Here is a 23524-nt window from a genome sequence, read left to right on the forward strand (position 1 = left end):
GAGATTAAGAGCTAACACAGGACATGGTCTTAATGACCATGTACCATTGAGACCAATCCTGAAAAATAGACCATTACGTAGGTAGAATCTGTTACATTTATGTGGTTTATGTGTATTTGTAATATGTATTTTTTGTAATATTGCTTTTATGAAATGTGGTTTTTGCAATGAAGTTTTTTATATATTTTACTATGCATTTTACTGTGGGCTGAATACAATTGTTCTTTGTACCTTTAAGAGTTTTCTCTTTTTAATCATGTGACTAGCTAATGCTTAGTATAAGAATAGGTGTGTTGAGTGCTGCTTTTTATACACCTGAAGAAGCCTTGTGGTGAAAGCGCTTGTGTGTCTTGTAATAAATCAGCTGAAGAAACTGGAGCCTTGCCTCTGCCTGCTTTTATTCTTTAAATAAATAATAAATGTTTTATGAAACGAGGAAAACATGTCACTTGGCTCTCATCACTTTTGTTAACAAAGGGATATAAGTTTTAATGTCATTCTGATCACAGTATGACATCTGCTGTCCCTCATCTTGCCATTAGACCATATGCCCTGCCATGTACATTATCTTTTCTGACTTTGGCTGGGATGACCCTATTGAACATTACATTTTTGATTCACTCACTACCTTATATTACTTATAACCCAAGTGGTACAGCTTATTTTGCAATGTTTGTTGCCAACCTGTGATCTGATGGACTGTTTTATATCCTCCCTGCTGATGCCCGTTTATCAGTATGCCTACACATGATCTTATGGTAGTGTTCTCCTGCCTTCCTGATAAGTTACTATGACTGACCAGTGGCACCTGGCACTCTCGCCTGTTCATCACACTGTTTCAGCTGATCCTTGCCTGCTGCACCTCAAGGTTTTCTACCTTTCTTCACAAGGGCACTGTCTATGCCTCTACCCTGCAACCTTGTATATTATCAGATTCAGAAAGAGGGTAACTTTTATTACAGTCTCTCCTACTGATAATGAAGAAGTGGAGCTCACCCAGCTATGGCATAAAACTGGCCATGTTGGTCAGCTATAAGGCACAAACATAAATTTGGTTATGCAAGAAATTCCCTAATTACTGCTGAGGAATGTTCTGACTGAAAACTGAAAAAACACATACAGGAACAATCAATTCAATGAAAAAAGCAGAAACTATAGTACAGACAAGTACGTTTTTGTGACACATACCCTAACTCTGATGAAGACACTTTAAATAACTGTGCAGCATCTTGAATTTAATGAGAATCGTATCCTAGTCTCAGGTCAGGCATAGGCCCTAGCAATAAACTTTTCTGCTTTAGAAATAGATAATAGTATAATATAATATAGTTTAGATAAAACAGTTATTAATAAAAACAACAGGATGGTGCAATTAGCTAATAATTTAGTATTCTCAAAAAACTGTTTTGCTGCATGCAAAGAATACAACAGCAGCACATCAGATCTAAAATATCATTCCCCATTGATTGAAATGTCTGCAGTGGAAATGCCAAGTGCTGAAAAGTTAAAAAAAGAAAAAGAAAGAAAAAAATGGAATGCTGGAGAAAGAGAATCTCAAAAATCCCTCCTCTACTTAAAACTTATTTAAAGGTGTGTATGTGTTTGGGGGGGGGGTGCTTCCCTGCACCCCTCCTGAATTTATATATACCAACTCTGAGATTGAAATACCTCAGAGAAAAGGGAATATTCCAAGAAATTGCATCTCAGACTTGATATATGTAAGTCCGATATTTCAACGCTTCAGTCTCCGTATTACAGGACTTGCTTTAATGGATCCCAACATTTGAAATGATTACCCTAAAATACATGTTTTTAAAGCATAAAAAATGTAAATGGGTCAAACTCAAACAGATTACAGACAACATGCTTCTCAAAAATCCTTTATTACAATCCCTGATCTGTTGTTCTTATACATTTAAATGAACACAGAGACAATAAAATAAAAACACTATTTCAAAAACCTGAAGCTAATTAACATGCCCTCACCTTATTTTCTGAGCAGTACAATACAGTCGGCTGTTAGTCCATGATACCATTCTAAATTGAACATAATCCCATTTGCAGCTAGACAGCAAACTATACGTACTATGATGACATCACTACACCATTATGCCAGATGTTCTTCCCCAGTAACAAATCAGGTATGAATGAGTACACTTTTTTGCAGCTTATATAATATACTGACCTGTTCAATACCACATCTGAAGAAAATACATACATTTTCAAAACTACAGAATTAAACACCTTAGCAATTCTGCACAGGTATTGAAATCTCTGTGTATAACCATCATGCACATATCTATGAGTCTTTGCTGACCCTGTCATTGTGTGTCTTTATTGCCATGGTGTTTCATAGCTTTGACTTTTATAACCATATAATGTACTGTGCAAGCCAAGGGTGCATTTTTGGTGTGTTATCCCTCTTTGCTTCACTATTGTGTGACTGTGGAGTTGCTATATATATCCCCATATCAGGGGATGCAGGGAGGTTTGCCCCCCCTGGGGAAAAAATATATATTTTTTGTGTTTTTATGGTTTTTCATCTCACCATTTTTTTTGGTATCAATTTGCAGTGAATGGTGAGCTGAAAGACTTGTGTTCATGTATATAATCCAGAATCAGGATTTACACCACAAACAAAAAATATTCTCAGGTTACAATGAATCTATACATTGTAAAAGGAAAGTGTGTATGCATTATATAGTAGTCCAAAAGAAAAGTACTGTATTACAGTATTCACTGGTTGTGGGTTCAAATACCTCACTTTCCAAATATAAAACTTACTTGTTTACAATACTGTTTTAGGGTTTCATCATTAAATATATAATACGGTTATGTTTTCATCATTATAGCATTTGCAGCTCATACCTCTGTACTTGTGGCTTGAATGGCCTCCTGTCAAGTGTAATCAGTGTACATGAAACATGCATATGTGCAATATATGCACCCTTGAATGATTGATAGATGCAATCTGACCTGTATTATATGTGTATGTGTTAGGAACAGGGTAGTATTCAAAGTGTGTAATGTTCTTTTTTCTCTCACCCCACCCCTTCTCTTCATTTGATTTTTTATTGTTAATTTTCTTAATGTTTTTATTATGCATACTGTTTTATTGCTTTGTTACTACATATTTTTTCATTTACTGTTTATCATCATGTTTGCAATTATATTATTATTTTTTTATAATAATTTATATATTTTTTAAATTGTATTATTTCTATTTGGTTTATGTTCTATTTCATTACTGTGCCTCACAGCAAGAGGTTCTCCCATTCGATTCTCGGCTGGAGCGCCTTCTGTGTGGAGTCTGCATGTCCTCCCCGTGGTCTAGGGGCATTCGAAAGACATGCGTAGAATGGCATGCCTTCATTGAAGGTTGGGCATCGAGCTGGCACCTTGGCACCATAAAAAAAATATATACTGCCAATCATTAGCGGAACTGAGTTCCACTGTGGCGACCCCTAACTGGGAAAAGCCGAAAGAAGAACATTTAAATTTTTTATGTTATTACTACAGTACAGCAGGGTAAGCTGGTTCCCTGCGATCTACCTGCACTCACTCCACTGGCTACAGCACCAACACCCAGCATTTCTGGGCTGCATCCTGGTGGCACCACCCCCCCCACTGACCTTGCTCTACCTGGACCCTGCTTGCTCACCATTTCACCACTTTCATGTCTCCCCATTTCTTTTCTTTAAATAATCTGTGTGTGATACTATGTGATGAGCAGCATCACAAAGCAATGGTAAATGGTAGTTGTATCAGTGAATGTATACAAAAGTATCATACACTTTTGTAAAAATTACGCCTACACCCCATTTCAAACCCAGTACCATCTGTCTTCATCAGCAATGCATTAACCATTACAGCCACAGAGTCAGTTAATTAGCAGATGTATTTTATACAATCAACAGTAATTGCACCATCATGCACAGATCCTTTACAGAAAAGAAATGGAGAGACAAGAAAGTGGTGAAAGGGGGAGCTAGCAGGTGGAAAAACAAAGTGAAGCCAATTGGACCAAATTAATTGTGTCATGTAGACGTGTATGAAATGGAGATCTTTGTATGTGATGATTATTTTTTTTTGGGGGGGGGCAGGTGCACTTCTTTTTTTAAGGAAAGATAGAGGAATGTTGGAGAGGGGATATAGGTATGTCTGAGGTGGGCAAGTTGGGAAGGTGAGGAAGCATTTGCTGACAGACAAGACATATGAGACAAGAGACATGGTTGGTGAAGGACACAAGAGAGGGGTGAACACTGCGTTTGGGGTGAGGGTGAAGAAATCGCAAACTTAAGGACATCAAGTTTGGTGAGAGTGAAAATCAAGTCCTGACCCACTGGACTGTCATCACTTTCACCTCACTGCACCAATGGCTGCAGTGTCTGACATTTGCATGTCCCTGTGTTATTCAGGACAATGATGGAGAGCAATGTCTCCACTTGCGTAGGTGTGCACCACTTGTGCGACACAATCTTACACAGCATACCTGGCAGTTCAGCTGGGTGACAAAATCAGCCTCTCTGCCTCTGCTCCCAGAGCAAACCACAGGCCTGTCCTCTGGGGCATAACTACCTGAGGGTGCAAGTAGGGCTGGGGCAGCAGGGGTGGCAGCCAGTCTGTAGCCCAGATGTGCTGGGCCTTGGTGCTGTAGCCGGTGGAGTGAGTGTAGGTAAATCACATGGAGCCGGCCTACCCTGCTGTGCTGTAGTAATAAAATAAAATTTTAAAATACAATAATAAAATAAAACATAACCAGAAAAATGTAAATAATAAAAAATAACAAATAAAAACAAATATATAAATAACTATACAAAAATACAAACATGTTTAAAAATAATAACAAATAAAAAAATAGGTAACAAAGAAATACAAAATTATACATAACACAAAAATTAATTAAAATAGCCAAAAAAAATGAAGAAGAAAATAAAAGAAAAAATAAAAGAGAAAATTAGTAAAGTCATATGTTACATACTATGCACATGTATACAGTTCTGACACTGTTCTGCTCATACTTCTCCAATTCGTAATGAAAAGAAATCTGGACAAACCTTGGCAAAACGGGGGGACAAAGGCTCAAAGATAGGACATATTTTAAATCTTACTCCTATTAACTTAGAAAGTTGCTAAAGTAACAGGGTTTATTGGAAAATACATCTTTAGGAATAATTTGAGGTCTGAAAGTCAAATGTATGTCTATGTCATGATTTAGTGACCAGTCCTCAGATAATCCCAGTGATTTGTCAGAACACCACACATTTTATGAGGAACATACAAAACAATATGAAATGCAAATCTGGAAATTCCACAAAAATCTGAAACGTTGAGAGGTATGATTCTGCTACTTTTACTTTTAACACTACCAACTCTTAACAAATAACTTTTACAATGTTGATGCAACCAAGCTCATAACAGATGCACAGTATATTACCGATTGCATCAAGCAATCATGGATATGTGCATATGTTGTACATATCCGTGTTCCAATTATACTGATGACAATCTTCAGCAGGCTAGTATAGCCCCTGGTTGATTGGTATTACATTACATTGCAATACTGATGTAAACTTAATCAGTATTGTATAGTTGGAAAGTGTGGTTTTTGAACTGACAACTTCTGACTACTGTGTAATACTGGACTGTTGTTTTATCCTACAGACTAATGCAGGTATACGTTTCCTTTACAACTGACAAATAAATACCAAATGTGATACAAGTGTTTAACACAATGAAATATATTTACTCTAAATGGTACAATAACAGTACTGCTTGGATGCATACATACCACTTGCATCTTGCATCTGTGCCAGTCTTCCTTCATAAGTTCACTGATTCAGTAATCTATCTGTATGAGCTGTGGAAAAAACAGAACACAACAGAATACTATAAGATTGCCAATCCTGAACAAATACAGCTGTTAACTTTTACAAGTAGTGCCTGTAAGCGATACTTACACATCTGTGGAGTGCTGGTAGTTCAACATTTCTCAATGCAATGGTTGATGGTATCATCCTGAGGTCTCGGTAGTGATTTCTACACTGTTCACCAGTGTGGGGGATACTGCTAGCACTGGACAAATCCCAGACCAAACTAGTCCATGCATCTGATTTGTAATCGGATCCATGATAGTGCCCCTGCAACAGCTGGGGACCATAGTCATTCACTAAGAATCCAACAAACACTTTGGAGTCCTGCACACCCCACCTTTGAGACCGAAATCTCAAAATTTCTCCACAAACACTAGCCATGTCTAATGCAGATGAAGACAAATCTATAATGATGTTTTCTGCCAATTCCAGTTATCACAGATACTCAGTGTGCACGTTTGGATTTTGCAACATTTGAAAATGTGCACATTGCTTACTATTGTATAAACACAGGCAATGTGTTTGGGCAATTGTAACCATTATGGAGATGGTAACCAATACAGACATTAATACACAAGTACATAACTGATACAATATTAGTGTGTCAGCCATCATAAAAATAATTATGATATAAGAAATACTAGGTCAACTGCTATAATTGAGAGTGACTCTAATGTGAAGTGGGACATCACTGAAATAAAAATGGAGTCTGCTGTATTTGAACCCTGAACCTTATGTATGGTAGTCTGACACTTATAGCTGTTGCCAAAAGAAAAATTGGGAAAGAAATGCTTGTCTGTGTTTAATTTCATTGCCATCTAATGCAAGGTCACAAATGTAAAATCTGCAAACTTTGTAGTCAAACCCAGGAACATGACCATCTCCACAATTCATATTCATTTTGAGGTTCACGCTGTTAAATGCAGTGCAATGTTGCCTAGTGGGTTTGCACCAGGCATAATTAAATTAATATAATGCATCTGATGTCTGTTATCAGACGTCTGGGTCCCGTTTGCTACCTGCATAGTTCAATTGTCCAGTTTGTGCACTGCCACTCTGCTCCCAAACCAGCTGAGCATATGCAAAGCCATTTGTGCTAAACATAGCAACAAGCAAACAGTGGCCCAAAAATTAAGAGAAAACAACAAGTAATAACAGGCAGAAACAGAAATCAACGTATGACACCCACCTAGTACAATATGTTAGTACACATGAAATAAGCATACATTGGTCTGGAATCCAGATCACCATCCAATACACATTCAGAACACAGGATGGGTGACTTAACCCTGTTTTCACACAAACACCTTTGTAGCAAGCAACAACACTCATTCAGTAGACAAACAAATTAAACAGAATGTGTAGTTATATTAAAACATTACATGTTAGTTGTACATTTAGTGAAATGTTTATCTTTGAAAATACTGCACTCAATGATTACACACCATTTGATTATTCTTGATTGCAAATATACAGCACTGTCTTACCTTTCTGTGTTCCTTGGTAATTTAGCAGTTATCTGACCAGTACTTTGGGAAATACAGCGTGTACACCATTCAATATCTTTGCACTTACAATATCAAAGGATATTAACTGGGAATAATATGACATGCAGTTGCCAACTAAGGAAAGTCAGGTTGGATGTCACAAACAAGTACTGACTGTTCTTTTGGGGGTGGGAGAGCAAATGTGTGTTTCTGCTATGGCACTGACAAGACTGCATTGGTCTGGTTCCTCTGCTTGTTTGGCATCCAGCCTGTTGTCTGATTTAGGGAGGGCTAAGGAGGCAATAACTGCAATGTGTATCCTTAGTGTCGTACTTTTCTGTAATGCTTTCCCAGCACAAAGGTATGGTGAAGTAGGAGGACGGTTTTAGGCTCCTAAGTGGTTAGTTAGTGTGCTATGGCATGTCTCCTAGCCATTGCAAGGACATACTGAGCACACGTATGTCTGCCTACAACTACAGTAGCTTCTGACTCATTATCCGCCTGTGGCTGTGGTGACATTGGCATTGTTGGGAGGATGTGTGCCCCTTCCTCTTGCTGATCCTGCTGTAGCTGTTTCCACAAGATTAACTTGGGTAGCATAGCACATACTATCAGCATTATGGGACATGTCAGTGGACTGCAATGGACTCCTTGCCAGATGTATGTAGGCACTGGCACTGTGACTGCAGTAGCTCAAAAACATGCTCTATGACATTACAGGTTGGACCGTGTATCTCATTAAGGTGTGTGTGTGTGTGTGTGTGTGTGTGTGTGTGTGTGTGTGTGTGTGTGTGTGTGTGTGTGTGTGTGTATCTGTGTGTGCATTTCTGATGGGTTTCATCAGCCACGACTGCAGTGCATAGCATACATCTACCCCTAAATGAGCCTGTGCGATATCCCCCATAGGACACATCTGGTGCTGTTGGGAGATGTGGCACATATGGAAGTCATGTTAACTGCCAGGGATGCTTGTTCCAGATGGTTCCCATACCATTACATTTGACTTGCCAGTTGTTTTAGTCGTAGACCTTATGGTTAATGTAGACCCTCCCCTGTTCCCCAGATGTTGTTTTCATGCATGTATATGACGGAAGTGTATGGCACACATTACTTCAGGATAGTGTGATACATGGTACTGTTGTAGCATTCTTGTAAGCCTCATTCCAGAACTAATGGTAAAATATATGTACTCTCTGCCATGTTGTAGCATAGCATGTCGGAATGTTTGGAAGATCCTGGATGGTGATGCCTATGACAAACCATGCATGTCCCCTGGTAGTCTGTGAAAGGTACCAGTGTCTAAGACTCTAAGTTCAACACATACCTTATTTTCCACTGTGGTGAGTGCCGTCCATTTGGCTCTGGCTCTGAGACAAGGCTGTCAGAGGTCACACAGTTCTTGTACTTTCTCCTTGGCTGGCAACATCTTCACCTTCTTTGTCTATGGTTATTGGCAGCAGCAGCAGCAGCATTGGCTTCAGCCTGTAGCACAGAAAAATGTATTAAAAAAAACAGCAGCTACTAACAATCTGCCTGTGATTACTCTGTGTCTGTACTCTACTATTTTCCCAGTCTGCATAAAAAAATATCAGGGAGTCTACATGGATGCTTTATATCTTGTTGACTAGCTCCACAAGATTGGTTGAGTAGAATGCAATTCAGCTACTTATGCTGTAATTAGCATCTGTGAAGCACAGACTGAGACAGATTCAATCCATTACTGAAGTACTACATTATAAAAAAGCAAATGTGTAGTTAGGCAAACTGATATAGATGAAAGCTATTGCATTGTTTAACTCAATGGCACATTTATTTTGAACAGTATATCTCTACAGTGAAGTATTGTACTCCAGCAGGTATATATCCATTTTGTTACCTACATGATACATATGCTGGAATATAGTTAAGAATAATGTGAATTAGATCTGTATGCATTTTTTTAGAACCATAACTATGGCATGGCCTTGTTTTTCAAGCCATTTCAGATATACGAAGGATGTAGAGTAGGCTGAAATTATAATGCTGTGGGATAACTATGTAAACATGTTTCATGGAAAGATCCTTTGATAGCAGTTTTAGCAGTTCACAGTTGTTTACCATTTACCAAGGAAAAGAATGACCTCATCATAGAGGCCTTACATCAACATCATGCAGTACTGCTGTCCAGAGTATGGGCCAATATGGCTCAGTGTACAGTGCTGCAGGATGAATTAGTTCACAACATAAGTGATATTGGGTGACACAGTCACACCTATGAGCAGGTGTGTCACAGAACCACAGATATGATAACAGCTGCAAGAAGGCATACAGCTCCAGTGGCATGAGATCACCAGATCACCAGTGGAGGCCTGCTGCAGAATCCCCTCTCACTGCCACAGAGGTATTCCTGGCAAACATTGCCACACAGAACAATTCCCAGCAATCAATGACCCGGTACGTTGTGGATGTGGATGCCACTCCTGTGTCTCAAGACGAGCTTCCAAGTATGCTTTGTTAGATCATCATTAGAATACTGTGGCATTCCTAAATAGTGTCAATAGTTTATGTCTGTGTCAGTTGTTTTTTGGGTGGGGGGATTTAAGATTGCTACAGTTTTACACTTATTTTAAAGCTGTCAGCCACATTTTTGTTGACATTTGAGTTATTGCAGATATAGATGAGTAAATGTATAACCCCCTGTTATACTGTTAAATGAATGTTGTTGCCATTACTTCTTCCTTTACTCATTTCTGGACCATCCAGAATTCAGAGACATTGGCCTCTTGCATTTGGTAAACATAATACATTTATGTCAGTACCGTAGATAAATACCAAAATATCTGATAATGTGTCCTCTCAGGCCTGCTGTATATATTACTGTACTGTCTGCAAACCTGTCAACTGTACAGATTTCTGCCGAATATCCAGATTTTTTTATCAGATTTTTGGCTCATAGTTCATATCATAGTGATTTTCTGGCAAATTAATGACAAGTCATTAAAGATTGAAGGCAAAATAATGATAAAGATTGAATATCAGACTTTATACCCTTCAGAACTGTCATGCTAAAGCACAATCTGTTACCCAATCAACTTTATGTTTGTAAGAGCAATATTTCAACATTGTCCCTATTCTTGGGCCTTCGTCCACCCATTAATCATGGCTTTGTCCGGATTTCTTGCTCTAAGAGGTTGAGAGGTATGAAGGTCTATAATAGTGACAGCAGTGTAAATTGTTTAGCATATATTGCAGCATAGTAGTGCAGGTATTAATGCACTCCTGTGTTTCTTTTATCACAAGTAATCATGGACATGGTTCTGTGTCCCCTGCACCACCTGATGTCAGTGTCATATCAAACCTTGATGATGATGGTGGCCAACGTGTGGCACAGGTGTGGGTTGAAGAGGCTGAATTAGACACAGAGGTTGACAGTCAGTGACCCCCCCTTCCTTTTACCCATACATAGCCAGTAAGCCTATGCATCCCCAGTCCTCTGAGACCACAGATAATGGACAGGTGGAGGGTGAGTACATTAACCAGGGAAGTGTAGTTATTTTTTGCTTCAGAGCTTGTTGACTGGCCATAGCCAAACTAGTGGTGAGTTTCCACAGAGGAGGCTCGATAGGGGTGCTCAGAGGAGGCTTGCTATCCCTCCCACACCTGATGCAGGTGTCTCTTCACATGTAATACAACATATGTTTATGGCTGTCAAGGAGGCACAGACATGCTCAGAAAGTTGCTCCAGACAAAAGCTCAGGGTTCTAGATGAGGCACAGCTTGACATCTGTGACATCCTTGACCATGTTGTTGATTCCATGGATCGGATGAATAACACACTGGAATGAGGTGTGTCTGTGAAAGAGCAGGGAGTATCTGTGATGGAATGCACATTGTCTGTGATGGAACACCTGCTGGAAGGGAAACATCGGCCTCATGAGTGTATATCAGTAACTGCATGTGCTGTAAGCCAATGTGGCCATGTCCAATGATGCTTCCATAGTGGTATTACATCCGCTGCTCCATCAGGGAGTGTGGTGTCCACACCCAGAAATAGCAGACCATGGTATTGTGGTCATGGCCATTCCTGTGAAGGGAGCATGTCTTGCAGACTTCACCCACTTCCAGGCACTAACCCTGCATCTGACCTTGGGCATAGAGGTGCTAGTGCAACTCCTAGCAGAGCCAGTTCTCATGGTCGTGGTGACAATGATGAACTGTAAACTTTGACATGCACAGCTTGCATCTGTCTGGCATACAAACACATTGAGCTAGCACTGAGCTTGGCTGTGTACATGCAGACACTCACACAGCAATGTTTCAGTTAGGGCCCCTACAGACACACACAGAGCATTTTCATTGTCCATCTTTCCTGCTTTACTTCCTTACTCACACACACACTCACACACCTTTTGTGTCAGCCTAGGCCTCCTCCACCCCTACACAACACCCTCTGCAAGTGATGATAACTGTGCCATATCCCTGTTTTCTGTCTTTTGGATTCAGGGATTGTAAAGCCATGTGTCTGATGCACAGGGTGACTATTTGCATAAATGATGATTACATCTGCATGTGTGGTGTTGAACTGATGACTGCACCTGTCAGTTATATTTAGTTACTTAACATTTGTTTACTGGGAAAGTCTGACATGAAACAAAGCCAATTTTCAGCAAACGCCCGAGGAGAAACACTCCAGATGCATGTCTTTATGAAGTGGGAGGAAACCCACACGAATGCAGGCAGGGCATGCAGACTCCGCACAAAAGGCACCCCAGCCGAGAATCAAAACAGAGAACCTCTTGCTGTGAGGTGACAATGCAACCGCTGCACCACTGTGCCATCCTATATTGTACTTGGCCAGTTATACAGAAGGTACCATCATCATTTTACTACTTTACAGTGGATTCTCTAGTAAGGGTTGTGAAGTTAACAACTGAAATTTGTTTCATACAATTTGAAATTCTCCCTGTAATTATTTTTCTTACAAAGTTATGGTGCACATCAGAAGTCACAACATCAGATTCAGATATCAGGATTTTAAGTGTGTACTGTAGTCAACTATTATCAAAGCAGTAATACAGTATAACAGTATCTCTGACAAGTACATCACCATAGCTTTATAGGTACATAGGCTGTTACTGGGCCATAGACCTGATGGTGTTTAGAAGCCTAGCCATGAAATTACAATATAAAATTCAATGTTAGATATCATGTAGGGGCAAGATTTGTCTATCAAGGACTACACATGTCCAAGTGAGAAGTAGGGGCAATGCAGGCCAAAGATTAACTGTTTCTGATCATGCCATCCAGGCTGTGATGAAACAGTGTCATGGATGTGCTCATCTTGACATGGTCCAGAGGGGTGTGGCAACCTCTGGAAGATGTATGTGTCTCTCCAGCATGATGTCTTATATATATATGTATATATATATATATATATATATATATATATATATATATATATATATATATATATATGTATATATATATATATATATATATATATATATATAATATGTCTGTCTACATTGTTGGCCCTTGAACAACTGACTGTAGTCCAAAACGACATATAAAGGGGCAGCATTTCCATCACAACTGGGTCAGAGACAGTACTGTAATGCAAACATAAGTCACTTTGGAGCACTCTTTATCATACTGAAAACAGTGACAGCTACAGCAGTCTGTGCTTATTAGACACATGTTTGACACCCTGATTTATTTCACTTGTAAATCTCTGAGGTCTGTCAAGTTTCTGCAGGTGTCTGCTACACTACATACTAAAGGGAAAATTATATTCAGGAGTAGGCCTGAGAAGGGATGACTATAGTGGAGTTATAACTAAATGTGATACTGCTGCAATGGCTGTGTTAATCTGATGCAATATGTAGAAAACCTTTCTCACCACAGTAGACACATATTGCAGTCTACTTGTGTTCCCAGGTCTATCAATGCACAAGTGATGATTAGGGTATACAGGGTTATGTCATAATAAGCGGGAACATTGTTAGTACCAAAGGAAATGATGATGCATTTATATGACAGCCATTTAACAGCACAGAGTTGTCATCAGTCATTAGGCTGTGTAAGCCCCTATTGAACAGTGCTCAAATTATTAGGGGATACAGTGATAGCACCTAAGTGTTCTTCAACCACAAACATGGTAGCCACAGACTCTTTGTTTTGGTCTGGACTTCTGAGAAGAAAATGGTGAACATGAATGGGCACAGCAGTCACTCTTTTGGTAACCCATGGGTGACAGTTCTGCTGCTAGAGGTGAACTCTCCCACTTTGAATGAGTGCTGTTTGTCTGTGAGACAGTTTGCAACCTACCAGACAACACAACAGTTGATATTCACCTGGCTTCACTTCTCACTGATACACAAATGTGGGATTGTGAGGATGGCCTTAACCAAGTCAATATAGAAAAGGTCAATGCTGTGCACACATGCTATGTCTCTGGTCACATTACTGAAAACGAACAGTTTTAACATGCAAAAACTTTCCTTGAGAAAACCATGCTGGAACAGATGTAGCCTTTGAATGTTTATTCTGTCCTTGTATCTGAGTACCATGAAAATCCATTCCATTCTCTTAAAGTTGAGGCTTGTGAAATATAAGGGGCTTTAAGTACATGTTCATGTTGCTGATCCACCCTTGTGTAGGGGGAAATAGGTTGCTGATTTAAAATCTTTGTGGATAAAGGCAGTACTTACACTGTGATTCAATAGGGTGCCTAGTGCAGTAGTTTTCTGGTTAAGACTATTACAAACTCATGCCAGAATGCCATCTGTTCCCATGGAGGCTGTGTTCCTAGTCTTGGAGAGAACTGTGATTCCTTGATCTTTGTAGAAGGAAATTGGAGATGATATTGAAAACATGCTGTGGTAAGCTTGGGTTAGATGGAGGGGATAATTTTTATCCAAGCATGTCTGCTAGCAAGTCATCAATTTACTCTGGGTCATCGTATGCAATACCATCTACAATTAATTCATCACGCATCTGAGTTATACCTTTGATGTTGCAGATGTAGCAGAGGAAAGTCTTATTGTTATCCTTGGCTATGGTTTCAACACATTTCCCATAGCTGCTCTGTTTTTTGCTAGGTGTATAAGTATATACACCCTATATTAAATTGGCCATTTGTTGTTTTAATTTTTCGATATTACCAGATCGATGTTTAGGTATTCGCTAACCTAAATGTTTGATCAGGTAATATAGACACTTCACAGTGTGCACTTAGGCCATAATATGTGTGGTGTTTCCTGGTAGGGACAGCTTGGTCAATTTTTCAGGACTTTTACTTGCCATTGTTTCCATTTTGACTCATGTACTCAGAAATTTTCTGAGTGCACTGCCGACAAGTACATGGAGTCTACACAGTTTCCTTATGGGTTAGTGGATTGCTCAATCACATTGATTTGCTTCATTAGCATAACTTTCAACTACTTATGCTGAAATTTGCATTCTATGAAAGTTTCTGTATTCGTGGGTGTGTGTGCTTGATTGTTTACTGAATCTAAAACTTGCTGTACTCAATGCAACATGCAAATGGTAAACATCATGTAAGCTTTATTGTCTTTCTACCAAACAGTTAGAGGATCCCAAGAAAAAGGAGGGTAGGAGGTGCAAGGAAGATTAAGGAAATGAGATGACAGAGTAGGGTACTATAGCTGTGATAAAAGAACATTACATTTTGCACAGCAGAGAGTTACGGCATGAATTCATATAGCTCTATTATTACCGGTTTAGTGAGAGGTCATGCAGAGACATTTATTTATCAGGTGTTGCTTCAGCTGTGGCATTGGAGATGCATATTGGTTCTATAGAGTGGGATAATATTTCAGGTATTAGCAATGCATTGTTGCTATGCTTAGTTATGGATAGAGAATAATTTATCCATGGATAATAGATGTCTCTTAGTAGCATACGTTTGAATGATTTTGAATGATGGAGTGGAGAGATGGAAATTTTTCAGGGCTGTGCAGTAGTTTGAAGGTTGTAATTAATTGTGAGTATAACTGGTCAATGTCATTGGTTGTTGTCTAAAGGAAGCATAGTTATTTTCTTTTTGCTTAAATATTTTTTATTAAAGTTTTTATAAATCATTATAATAATTGATGAAACCTACAATAATAACTATATATAGTATATACATAGTATGCCAAATTATGTAAATTAACTATATATTGTGAATCCAAAGTTCTCTAAGTACTCAGCATGTTGTATCAGATTAAAAATTTATAAAGTTATTAGAGTAGTCAAATTCAAATGGCCCTTGGAAATTTTCTTAAAGGGTTTGGAGAAACTCCATTTTTTTCTGGGCTATTAATTACAGCAAAGACAAGAATTCCTCATATTTTGAGATGATGAACTCTTCCATCTTTTTGTTATGTTTTTCTTGCCACAGCCAGAATTGTCCATAAAAGTTAACAGTTTTCAAAGTTCATTCAAAAATTCTCAGGTATATTAAATAACATTAGTTATTTACTTAATACAAGATCGACCACAGAGCCTAAAAATGTATCTGCTTCCAATAGTGAGATAGAAGCAAACAATCTTAATACATACATAGCCAATCTGCATTATATATTTGCTTAGATCTCCAGCATTGAACACTAGTATCATTAGTAAATTTTGAAAGTTTATAGGGTGTTAGAACATCTCTATGCAAAAATTTCCAAGTGTAGAGGCACCAAAAGTGAGCTAAAGGTGAAGGTCCTACTGATGGTGTAGTGGTACATTGCTGTAATTGTAGTGCACAACATCCTGGGTTAGAGAGTTGGCAGTGATGATTATTCACATTTGAGAAGGCAAACCCACTTAGGTTATTAACCTTGAGCTATCTTCTGTTCCTCCTTTCCACATTACTATTTAAAAAAAACTTTGCTAGAATCTCCTTGTGTTCTGAGTAAATGTACTTCTCAGCTGATAAGTATAATTTTGGCACTTTTTAATTGTTCAGAGTTGAATAAAACAATAATTGAATTCAGTTCTGAATAGAGTTTGAATAAATTGCATTTATTTGAACCATATTTGCTTTAATATCACTAAACACTCAAGTGTGCTAGCTTGCACTGCACTTGAATTGTTCTTTTTAGTGCTGTTTTAGCTGCTTTTCTGTAAAACAAATGCAAAGCTTCTTTCTTGCCTTTCCTGTAACTAGTCTAGTCCAGATATAGATTTGTTGTATCCAAGACTGTTTCTAAGCTTCTGAGGCCTCCAAGCCTTTCTGTGTTGGAGGGAAGCCTTCTAGCTTATCAGTGGGAGTGGTAAGCACTAGGTAGCCTATCTACCACAAGACAAGTGGTTTCTGGCCCACAAATTGCAGTTTACCAGCAGTTTGGGAAGTTTTTCCATATCTTTCAAATTTCTAGTTTAAAAGTTTGCGTTTGCACTTTTCCCACCTTTCCTGTAACTAGTTTAATTCAGATACAGATTTGCTGTATCCATGACTGTTTATAAGCTTCTGGGCAGTGCCAAAGTCTGCTCTTCAATTTTTCCCTTAGATCTGCTAGTTTTCTCCTCTCCTGGACTTTTACTAGTTTATTAGTCAAGCACTTTACCAGCCCTTTTGTAGCAATTATTGTAGCACACAAAAGTGCTACTAGCACTAAATGTTCTACAAGGAATTAGCTCCAGTAATTATTATTAATGCCCACCCCCTCCAGCAATGTCTAAAGGTCAGTTCCCTGTGCTTTCTCCTATTAACCTGGTGAACTTTGGCATGCTGAGGCAATGTAGCAACTGCCTCATGTACACTGACAAACCTCTCCTCTTACCTGCCAACACTCAGACTTGCGAGAGATGCACTTATATATTCAAATTGAAAGCCACACACTCTCTAGCCAAGACTGGAATAGCTGGTCAAGAGGAGAAGGTCAACACTTGCACCACACCACATGGAGCACATAGCCCTCCAGAACACCCACCAGCACTGCCTTCACGTAAAAACACAAATCACACACCCACTTTCATGGAGGCTCTCAATAAAAACAGCAGAGACCTCCCAGGCAGAAATGCAATTGAACACCAGAACACAACACTAATCATGAGACACATAACTCTCCTAAACAGTGTGCCACTCAACCAAAGCCCTAAGGCAAAACAGTATGCCCAACACACTAGTCATAGATGACTCAATAGTGAGGCACACTGATGTCCCACTCACTAAGCTGAATAAGGAGAAAGTAACAGTCAGCTGCCTGTCAGGTGCCAGGATCTCACACATAACACAAGTAGTCAGGTCCCTCAACAACAGGTACAAATATGACTCTGTCATTGTACATGTGGGTGTGAATGACTTGAGACATAACTCTCTGGACTTCATGAAAAGAGATATGGAGGAGCTCTCGAATTATGTAGCCCAGGCAGGTATGACCCTAGCCCTGAGCAGCATCCTACCATCACCCAGAATGATACCACAGTACAAGCAGAAAATGATTGATTTCAACAGTTGGCTAAGTTTCTGATGTCATTCTAAGGGGATCCAGTATCTGTCTGCCTGGGATGACATGATTGACAGACCTCGATGCTTTGCCAGAGATGGCCTGCATCTGTCACTCCTGGGCTTCCGGATACTGGCCAAGGCTCTTGCCACCCCTATAGTGCCTTTTTCAGGTGGTTTACCAAAGACCAGATTACCACTGTAACAGCTAGAAACAAATGTAATCTGAAGGAAATGCTGCAAAATGCTGGAAGTCTAAATCTAAAAATGCACTCGCTCGAAGCTCTCCTTAAAATGGAGAATATCGATATTTCTGCAACAGAGACCTGGTTCAAGGCAGCAGAAAGCACCCCTGCACTACCAGGCTATAACTCATTCCACACCTTTTGGCCCCAGAACTTGAACTGAAGTTCCAAAGGTGGTGGTGTTTCTGTATTCATAAAGGATGCACATACCTCCAGACTGGAAGCCTAAAATAAAACTCATCAGAGATACTTTAGTTGCAGCTAACACTGGGTAAGACAGCGAATCAGGTTGTAGCCTGCTATAGGTCCCCACCATGTCCCAAGACTCACAGTCCATGTTCCTAAGCACCCTGGAGAATATTAGGGTCCAACCCAACACTCTCATACTGGGCGACTTCAACTACCCCTCAATTAACTGGGAAAACTACTCATGTACCAATACACTTGCCCAACGTTTCCTGAAATTCATTAATTCCAATGTCCTGGACCAGGTCATTCTTACCCCCACTAGAGGTAGCAATATCTTTGACCTGGTCATTACTAACATGAACAACCATTGCTCTACACCAATAGTCAACTCCTCCCTGGTTAGATCCGACCACAAACTAATCACCTTGAAAATCCACATCCCTACCACCCCTCCACCCCCAAAAAATGTAAGCCACCATGAAAAACTTCTCCAAAGCTTACTTTGGCCTCCTAAAAACAGAGGTGGCTAACTTCACGGCACCTATGCAAATGGAGAATAGTTGCATGACCGTCAAATCATACATCAATGCAATGTATGAACACGTACACAAATGCATGGATCTTGCCATACACAATAGAACCAAGACACTCTCCTCCAATAAAAAGAAGCCACTCTGGTGGTCCCTGCCATAAACAAACTCTACAACAGAAGGAGGAAACTGATGCAGAATAAGGTGAAGTCCCAAGACTGGAAAAACTCTCATCAGCCTCAACAAAAAGTTGAGATCCCTCATCAAATCCTCTAAAGCTAGCTATGAAAACAGAATTGCAGGAGATAGTAAAGACAACCACATGGCCTTCTATAGTTATGCAAAGAATCTTCAAGGCACTACCCAGATTTGCTCTGCGCTACTGCACAATGGTACCTCCTATACCGAACCAACAGATATTGCCAATATACTGGCTAACAGTTTCAATGCCAACTTTATCCCTCCCCCCAAGGGACCAATTACAATACCAGTAGATTGCCAGGCACCCAGTATTACTGCTGCACAGGTTAAAACAGCACTGTCCAAGGTCAAGAATGCAACTTCTATGGGACCTGACAATATCCCTGGCTGTGTTCTACATGAACTAAAGACTGAACTGGCACCTCACCTGTGTGCCCTGTTCAAACACAGCCTCACCTCAGGCTTTCTCCCTACTGAATGGCACACTGTTACAGTCATCCCTCTCCATAAAGGAGGAGTGACTACAGATCATGGGAAGTATCGCCCCATTAGCCTGATGAGTCTGATATGCAAAGCTATGGAACGCATCATTATGGACCTAATAAACAAGGATATAGGGAATCTCCAAACACCGGATCCCACACACTGTGGTTTTGTAAAGGGTAGATCATGCCTGCTCAACCTGGTTGACTTCTTTGAGTCAGTCATCAGAGCTGTGGATGAAGGAAAGGTGGTTCATACAGCCTACCTTGATCTGGCCAAGGCCTTTGATACCATTCCCCACTCAGGAATCATAGAAAAACTCACTAAGCTAGGCATCAACCCCTATATCACTAGATGGGTTGCAAACTGGCTCACAGATAGAACCCACAGTGTGAAAGTAGCTGACTCCAAGTCAAACTGCCTACCAGTCATGAATGGAGTCCCACAGGGTTTGGTCCTGGGTCCTCTCCTGTTTGGTATCTACTTCTGTGAAGTCCAGGCCAACACGAGGGGACTCTGGCTGACAAAGCTCACAGATGATTGCAAGTTGGGAGCTATTATTAACTCCCCAAGTGAAGTTGGCATCCTACAGAAAGGCCTCACTGAGACCAATAACTGGTGTCAGAGCCATGGCTTTAAGCTCAATACCAAAAAATGTATCATCATTCCCTTTGGGAAAAAACCCGGTTCCCATGAATTACCACATCGATAGTAGTCCACTGAACACAGAAGGCATTATAAGAGATCTGGGAACACAGGTTGACAGCAACCTCTCTTTTGACCACCACATTGCAACTGCAGTCAGAATGTCCTTCTATGTGGCACATCTCATTATTAAGGGTTTTGCATCCAGGAAGAAAGAGTCCATTGTCTCCCTCTACTCTTCAGACCAATCATCTAGTACAATGCCACATTAGACATGTACCTCAGTAGACACCTGCAACAACTGTAGAGGACACAGAAGTACCTCACAAAGAGGATCCTAGGCCTTAAACACTTGGCCTATATGGACAGACTCTAAAAACTCCAATTATTTTCTGTCTCATATTGCCTACTTAGAGGTGATCTTTGCTTGACTTACAAAGCCATGTCTGACCCAGCTCTGTTAGAAATGCTGCATCTAACGAAAACCCAATCCCTCCACACCTCACACTCCAGAGACCTCAACCTCATTACCACAATCAACAGAACATGCTGGAGGGACAGGTTCATAACCCATAGACTGCCCATGCTATGGTATATACTTCCCATACATGCCAAGCAGAGCACCTTACTGACCCTCTTCAAGAGATATCTTGATGAGTGGATGGGAACTAGAAAATTCACCCTAGGGATCCCTCCAGTGGCTCTACTTGACAGAGGCACTGGGAACTAAGGTCAGGTGGCAAGATGCCAAAGTAATCCTATGGGCTAGGCTTGTAAAGTCCATTAGCCTAGTATACACCTATGAATCTATAATACTAAAGCTTTGTTTTCTTCATTCAACAATCCATTTCAAAATTTATTATTCAGATTATTGTAATACATCTTGGTTATTGATTTTCTATAACATTTCATAAAAATATGTAATTAATTTAGGGGTTTCTTTATGATAAGTTTGGCATAAAGGTAAAACTAAGTTTTGTGCATGAGCTCTAATACTTTGCAAAATTAGCAAATCTTGGTCTTGTAAATTATATTCCAATATTATTGTTTGTATTGATTCCAATTCTACTCTGTTAAGACAATTAAACCAAAGAAAAAAGTTAGTACTTTTTCAATGAAGTAACATCTTACAATGAATTCCTTCTACAAATTGTTTGGTTGTGTCGAAAGGGATTACAACATTAAACCATAACTCCAGATCTGGATTGCCAGTTATTAAAACTTTAAGTTTTTTTTTTTTTTTTTTTTTTAGAATTATGTGTATGTATTTTGATTGTTTGGGGAGTAAATGCTATGTTCAACATAAGGGGTATAATATAAAGATGTTCAGTTTGAAACATTGCTGGTATCTAACTAGTTCACAACAACTATAAGCATAGCTGCTTTAGCCTAAGTTATAATATTTGGGAAATTGATTGCTCTTAGAGTTCAAGGTCTCATAAGATGAAGATAAGCCAATCTTGGTTCTTTAGGATACCACAAGAAGTTTAAAAGTAACAATACATTTTTACTATAATCTTTGTGTGTGGAAGCACTAATAATTGCCTAATATATAAAATATTTGGAAATAAAACTATAGTAATTAGCTGAAGTCTGTCTTCAAAGGAAATTATCAAATTTCCCCATTTATTTATTAGTTTGCAAATGTCCTAAAATATATTTTAAAATTATTATCTTTAGTGTCTTCAACCAAATTGCATATTATAATACCCAAAATAAGGGAAATATTAGGATTCAGTGCTAATAAGATCACTGTCAAAGCTTAAGGTATTATTATTATTATTATTATTATTATTATTATTATTATTATTATTATTATTATTATTATTATTATTATTAATTAAATTAAGATATCTGGATTTGGAAGAGTTAAAGTGAAGGTCTGCCAAGACTGATTTTTTTATAACTGAATACAATACTTTCAACACGTTTTCTATATTTGTTAAAGTTAACATAATATCATCTGCAGATAGCATAATTTTGGAATTATAATATTTATTCAAACCTGTATGCTTTATTTTAAGATTGGTTCTAATTGCTATTGCTAAAGTTTCTAAGGCTAGAGCAAAAAGTATAGGAAATAGGGGGCAAACTTGTTTTATTCCTCTTTTTAACTCTATACATTCTAATAAGAATGGTCCCAGTTTAACATATGCCTTATTGTCTTTGCTTGGTTCTAAAAATTGGGAAGAGAAAATAATTCTAAACATTGAAATAAATAATGCCAGTTTAATGAGTCAAAAGATTATAAATATGAAGATTGATAAATAGAATTTATTGATATTTGTTGGTTAGCAAATTAGTAAGAAGAAGTTAGCTATTGATGTTATTTCATGTTATCTTGGGTTTGTTTCTTATGAATAACACCAGATTGATGAGTGTAGGTATTTTTTAATTGCAAATGTTATCAGGGAGTGGGTATTAAAATCTGTTGTGGCTTCAATGATTGGGTGGGATGGCTGAATGTGTAGTCTTGTTTTTTTAGGAGAGAAGTTATGGTATTTATAAAATGTGAGTTAATTGTTCCTATTTTTGGGCATTTGTCCCCCATTATGCATGGCTTTGTGTAATTGTTTAATCTTCTCTCCTTTTTTTTGCATTTTTTTTTTACTTTTCTTCTGAGGTTTGCACGATGCACTGCTTGCCGCAAATGGCTTTGGCTGTGCTTACCTCGTTTGCGAGACTGGACTGCCCATGTATCAGACATGACCCAGACATCCAAAAATCAAAACCGAATGCATTCAATTCATACTGCTGGGTATCAAGTAAACCTGGTAAATGAGGCTGAGCTGCGTTAATACTGTGAGGTTAACAATGAATACTAATATAGGGGACCTCATGCAACTAATCCTCTTGCAACAGGTGTTTGGTGTAGGACTGTAGTGCAGATGGTCCTGGGTTCTGATACAGCATATGCAAATTGTTTCTTATACTGTTGTGACATTGCAGATTATACAAATAAAGTGCTACATAGATAAATGCTGTTTCAACCTTCTTGTGGCAAGACTTGTAAGTTTAGGACTATTGTACATGGGGCCATGGGTTTAAATACATTGTATTCCTGGTAAGTGAGGCTTAGCTGCACTAATACAGTGAGGTTAACAATGGATACTAATATAGGGGACCTCATGGAGTTTAGAACTATTGTACACATGGTCCTGAGTTTAAATACATTGTATTCTGTACACATTTTGCTTTACTTTAATGACTTTGTTTCTCCATGTCACATTATATGTACTCTTACAGTTGAATAACAGAGTTGCACAAGTGGCTGTATATGAAATAACCTTAAGAATGTACACTGCCTAGTTTATTTTACATTTGAAAAAGCTGTGCTTTGCTTACCATCATGCAAACAAATGCACTAGGCTTATTGTGATTGTGTGATCATAAGCGGAGCGCAGATTTTTCAAATGTATCAAAATGCAGACAGTACACACTCTCAGTAAGA

Source organism: Protopterus annectens, chromosome 4.part0 (genome assembly GCF_019279795.1).
Source record: "Protopterus annectens isolate FY-2018-M chromosome 4.part0, PAN1.0, whole genome shotgun sequence".
NCBI classification, from domain to species: Eukaryota; Metazoa; Chordata; order Ceratodontiformes; family Protopteridae; genus Protopterus; species Protopterus annectens.